General features: G+C 39.6%; 1 protein-coding gene across 14 annotated transcripts in view; it reads right to left on the reverse strand.

Moving 5' to 3' along the window:
- The window catches only part of LOC109068241 (plasma membrane calcium-transporting ATPase 2-like), a 98,828-nt gene extending 93,570 nt beyond the window's left edge, over positions 1–5,258 (reverse strand). For 13 of the 14 annotated variants that reach the window (XR_006161059.1, XR_006161058.1, XR_006161057.1 and 10 more), the window contains exon 1: positions 5,117–5,258. The gene's annotated coding sequence lies outside the window, so the exon portion shown is untranslated. Of the gene's footprint in view, positions 1–4,726; positions 4,981–5,116 lie in introns of all 14 variants that reach the window. The other variant, XM_042765809.1, reaches the window with a different exon arrangement.
- Between the last annotated feature and the right edge of the window lie 742 nt (positions 5,259–6,000).

The following is a 6,000-nucleotide window of genomic DNA, read 5'->3' on the forward strand; positions in this document are numbered from 1 at the left end:
AACTGCTACTATGATGTGCACAAATGACTAAATGTTGTGGAGGTTGAACTAACTGTTGTGCAAATGTAAATAGTGATGTGAGAAATGCACCAAAGCAACTGAGAAAAACTGTAATAATGGGTAAAAAAAATAAAAATGTGCTTGGTAGTTTATGACAACTACTGTAGATGAACCATTTTGCATTTAATGACTTATACAGTGAACTAAAGACTAGATGTTTTGAGAGGTATGACTATTGCACAGAAAACTATATAATACATTTTGAGCAACATGACATTAGCAACTGATAATGTAGGAAACAGCAGACAAATGTGCATAATCAATTGCATGAATGTACAAAAGCAATCGCAACTTGTTCATAAGAATGAGAAACTGGTTTTATGATGTGTATAAATGACTAGATGATGTGGAGGTTGTACAAGTAGTTTTGAGAATTTCATTTCTGATTTGAGAAATGCACCAAAGTGACTTGTGCTTTACCTGGGCAAGTCAGCATGAACTGCAGCGCTAATAGAGTCTCATGAAGGCACAGTCGTGCACAGAGACCAACGGCCAAGTCAGGATATTCACTGAATAATAAGATAAATTTCAGTTTGTTTCTTACCAAACATAACCATATACTGGCAGAAACGGCATGAGACCACTCTGTGATACTTTTGTGTCTTTTTTAAAAGTTTGATTTGATCTGCCATTATATGGACAAGCATGCACAGGAAATTGTTTTTGTTTTTAAACTCTTTCCATGTTCCAAAAAAGAAAGAAGGGCATAGGGCATTAGAACAATACAAAGGTGAGGAAATGTTGACTTAATTTTCATTTTTGGGTGAACTATCCCTTTAAAGCCTTTATAACCCTTTGCTTGTGTCAAAGACCAGTTGAATTGAATCCCAGTGATCATACAGGTTATACCCTGAATGCACTGTTAATCACTATTAATAAAAACAATTGTCAAATGCAAGCATGGTGTTTGCAATGTAAAGGTTTCAATATGGTGATTCAGACAGCTTCTAATGGCTCGAATAACTTAATTTCTTCTCACTGCAGTATGACTTCACAATAAAGACAACTGTCCAGACGCAATTAATAAAGTATTATACAACAGCTGCATGAATCATACTATTTCATTCAGCAAGTCATGATTTTGAGAACATTTTTTATCCTCACGTGACAACTCATACTAAAAAGTATTTTTTTAATTATTTTTATTATGTAAACAGTTTGCTCAAATTAATGGTCTATACATATTGAATCAGACTTTCAATGAGAGAAGAGATTGTTTGGCTGTAAGGCTGCAGACAAAACTCACTGTGACTAAAACCAGCTACTACTCTCACAGTACTAAACAATGCTGCTAGTTAGCAGTGTCTCTACTGATATGACAATATTAGAAAAATATTTTTACAGTATTGTACTTTCATCACTGCTGGCTAAAGTCTGGCTTTAGAGTAAATGAGTAAATGTTCACTTGTGCATGAATAGTTTACCTGCTCTAATTCTGCTTTAGTTTTACTCACAGAAGATAAGCAAAGCTGGCAACAAAGCAATCCGTCTGCTATTTCATTGCTATTACACTAAATGCAATGATCTAAGTCCTCCTCCGAGTCCATGCTTTGTTGATGTAATGCCGCACATGCTGTAGGGTAGTGGGCTTGACTACAGGACACGTGAGGGGGCGCTCATAAGCAGCCTTCTGGGATATGATGTTCACTGTAACAACGCAAGATCGGGGCAGAGCCTACGAGACTCCAACAACCACATGACATTTGTGTGTCAAACTAGACCTGAACGTACCAGCAGGAAACCCACGTATGTAAGGTTTGCAGCTGAGGTTGATCTTGGGATGTGTGTAAGGGGAGAAGCTGCCAAACATCAGCTGCTGTGCTGTGATGAAGTGATCTATGAAAATAACCCTTACAAAAGTGATTGTACACAGAATTCACTGTGCCAGGATGTTGTTATGTGGTTGCTATAGACTCTCTTTAGTTGCTAGCTGTTGTTAGGGTGGTTTCTAAAGCCTGGGAAGACTTCATTTTCTGTGCTCTGCTTTGTGTCGTGTGCACACAGCTTTCAAAGTTTACCCAAATGGCAGAAGAGAGCAGATGGGCGAGTTCGACACATTCACAGCTTTTTATACTCTCCCAGACATGAGAGGGCAACACTGAGGCGTGTCATTTACAGGACATTCGCTCTGAAGGACAGAAGAAGAAAAATAGAGAATCCACTGTTTAATGCAAAGTTCGAACAAAAAAGCAAAACAAAAACGATGGCAAAAAATATGCTTATATAACATATATAATGTACAGTGGCGCCCCCAGAAAATTTTAATAGGGGTGGCCAGATGAGGCCACAGTAAATCTTGGGGTGGCACATCAAGAAATAAATAAATAAATAAAGGGTTTGCAATATTGACAAAAAAATGATATCTCTGTGATTTCTGGGATTTTATCGATAACGAAAATTAGACAATATTTTGCTGTGTGTGTTATTGTGCTGATATCTTATTTCTAAGTGTGCTGACAGCTGAGGCTTTTATTTTTATTTTTTTAACCTTTACGCCATTTTTTTTCTAAAAGTGTTCACCATCTTTTAAGTCAGACACTTGCATTTGGGCTGTTACCAAGCAAATGCAATCAGTATCAACAAAATTGATCTTTGCAATGCAGAGAAAACAGAAACTGCATCTGAAGTGGCATTTAGATGTTTTTACACACTGTTTAATGGAGCTCTGAGGGACATGGAATACTTTACAAGTTAATAAATAATGTTACAAATTAATAAATAATGTTTTGATATTTTAAACATAAAACATTGAAAACTGATGTTTGAAATTGTTTAAAAAATGAAATGGTACCTTAAATGTGAAATTAAAACAGCCAGTAGGTGTCAGCGAGTCACTGTTAATAAGTGAGTCATTGCGATTGAACCGAATCATTTAAACGGTTGATTCATTCAGAAACGAAACACTATCATGTTGCTCAGAGACGCAAAACAGTGGCTGTGTTTGGAATGATTTTTGTTTTTAGAAATAGAGCGCAAAAAGTGAATATGTTGTCTAAAACATAAAACTCTTGATATTAACTTCTTGTTTATTGAACTGTTGTATGAAATCAATGTCACATTTGCAATTATGCAGACTTCTGGAGAAAAACGTCACTCTTCGTGTGATAGTAACTATAGTAAATGAAATATAAATTATATAGATCTAAAATTAATAGATTTAAAATAGATTTAAATTAATAGTAGCCACTGCAAATCATCCTAGGGGTGGCCACAGGGGTGGCCAGAGTTTATACAGGGGTGGCCGTGGCCCTTGGGGGCGCCCCTGATAATGTATTAATTTGTATCGCTTTTTCCCTGCACTCTTCTTCAACTAATGTACAGTACAAGACAGCTGTGCATATTGCCAGTCACTTTGTGCATGCACTGCTGTACGTGGAAAGCAGATGGTCGAAGTATATATTGGGCTTAAGTGAAGTATATTTTGGGTCTAGCGTGAAAGTCTCTGCGATGTTCTGGTTTTTAGGGCCCCTACTTCATGAGGACACACACAAACACTGAAGTTTAACACTAATAATGAACCTTTACCATCATGGTCTGTTATTTCTCTTTAGTGATGCTTTCAAACTATATATAAAACCCTTAGTGTTGTAATGCATTTCCAATCTTTTAGAGCTTTAATGTGCCTAACTATAGGAAATTTTATTTCTTTTTTTCATTATGGGCCTGTAATAATGAAGCATGCTAGGTTTAGTGCTCCTGTAGCTCAAGTGGTAGAGCATTGCGTTACCAAGCGCAAAGTTGGGGGTTCGATTCTCCGGGAACACATGATAGGTAAAAATTGATAGCCTGAATGCACTGTAAGTCGCTTTGGATAAAAGCGTCTGCTAAATGCATAAATTTAATTTAATTTAATTTAATTTGTACTGAATGGAGGCAGATCACAAAGCTGCCCCCACCCCCTCCACCCAAAACCCTGCAGTACCTGAGCTAATGATTAATACTGTACTCTGTGCACAAACACAAAGACAAGCAGATCCCTCCAGGATCACGCAAACCATTTGACCTCATCTGCGGCACGTTCACTCCGTGTGACAGATGATCCAGCACCGCGGGCTGCACTTCTGTCTGTCACAGCCCAGCTGTGGGCTTGTGAGCGTCCGGCACATGTGTATGACGCATCAGACTGCAACATGTACTAACCTGATCCCCTACAGATACAATCATACAGCCCCACACACGTGGGTAATGAGCGAGCCTCCCGCTGCCGGGCATGATGAAGGACGAGCCACAGCAGTAGAAGTCAATTTCTGCAGTAATTACAGCAGACACACATTTACGGCTGAAGCGCTTGTGCATATGACACCTACTGCACGACTAAAATGCTGAGCAGGCAGCTGTCTACAACTTATAAAATCAGCTTAACCTGATTTGTATTTCTATGTTTATGTACAAATATTATATAGCTGTATAAAAACTCAATATAATGTTTTCAAGTAATTTTTTTTCAACATGCATGTTATCTTCATAACATAAGTTTGCTGTAATGGTACATTTCAGCTGCCAGTGTCACTGATCCCCCTCATGTTCTTACCTAGCGCATCCACCTCTTCCAAAAAAACTTGTTTGTCGCAGTGAAGCTACTACTCTGGAGGTCACCGCCATAGGGTCCTTAAAGACGGTCTTTCCCTGCCCACATCAAAAAGCTACTGTAAACAACCTGACTTACTGTGAAGCAGTCTAACTCAAGAGGGTGATACTGTGTCAGGAACCGTCCCTGTCGCCACTCGGCAGCAAAATCTGTCTGTACTCAGGCGTATCTGAGGGCACCCATGCAGGAGAGCTTTGACATAATCCCATTCGACTGTAACTGGAGCTTCCAGAGGAGAAAAAACAGCCGTGACACTGGTCAGGAGCTCCGCAGGCTTGTTTGACACACAGGATGAAACCTAATGCGTCTCCACCTGCCAGCATGCCAACCTTCTGCATATGAAGGACAGAGACACACACATGCATTTCAGCACAGCTGTTCCACATTCCAGCATTGAAGATCGCCACCGCAAACATTCATTAACCATAAAATTATGTGGCACTAGAACCATAGGTGAGTTTTACTTACCAAACAAGACGATCATGTCAAATCCACAACACTGTGAGTCACAGAGAAGAGAAATCACCCTTCAGCATCTGGACCGAGAGACATGCACACACAGCCTCAACCATACTACACAACACACCGAGAGCGAGAGAGAGAGTGGTGGAGGGAGGGGGTGAACCCTGCAGAACACAGAGAGAGAGAGAGAGAGAGAGAGAGAGAGAGAGAGAGACATGAAGCAATGGGAACAAGAAACAGTGATAGATAGATAGATAGATAGATAGATAGATAGATAGATAGATAGATAGATAGATAGATAGATAGATAGATAGGGCCAGTCAAGTTCTTCCACACCAAACTCATCCAGCCATGTCTTTATTGAGCTTGATTTGTGCACAGTCATGCTGGTACAGAAAAGGGACTTTCATGTCTTGGTATGCTAAAGCATTATGATTTCAAGGGGCTCACCACCCCTGAAAAACAGTCCCATACCATTACCATTCCTCCTCTAAACTTCACCAAACAGTCACAATACAGTCAGGCAGGTAACATTCTGCTGGTATCCAACAATCCCAGACTCACCCATCTGAAAACAGTAACTGGTCACTCCTCAGAACAGGTTTCCACAGCTCCAGAGTCCAGTGTTGATGTGTTTTATATCACTCCATCCCACCCTTGGCATTGTATTTGGTGATTGTGAGGCTTGAGATGCTTGGCCATAGAAAACCATTCCATGAAGCACTGCACAGTTTTTGTGCTAATAATTAATGCCAGTGGAATTCTGGAAATTTTCAGCTATGGAATCAGCAGAGCAGAGTTAACAAACTGACTTATTGAAAAGGTGACATCCTCATCACAGTACACCTTTCTTCCCCACAAATGTTCGTAAATGAAGTCTGCATCACTAG

The sequence above is a fragment of the Cyprinus carpio genome, chromosome A11 (genome assembly GCF_018340385.1).
Source record: "Cyprinus carpio isolate SPL01 chromosome A11, ASM1834038v1, whole genome shotgun sequence".
In the NCBI taxonomy this organism is placed as follows: domain Eukaryota; kingdom Metazoa; phylum Chordata; class Actinopteri; order Cypriniformes; family Cyprinidae; genus Cyprinus; species Cyprinus carpio.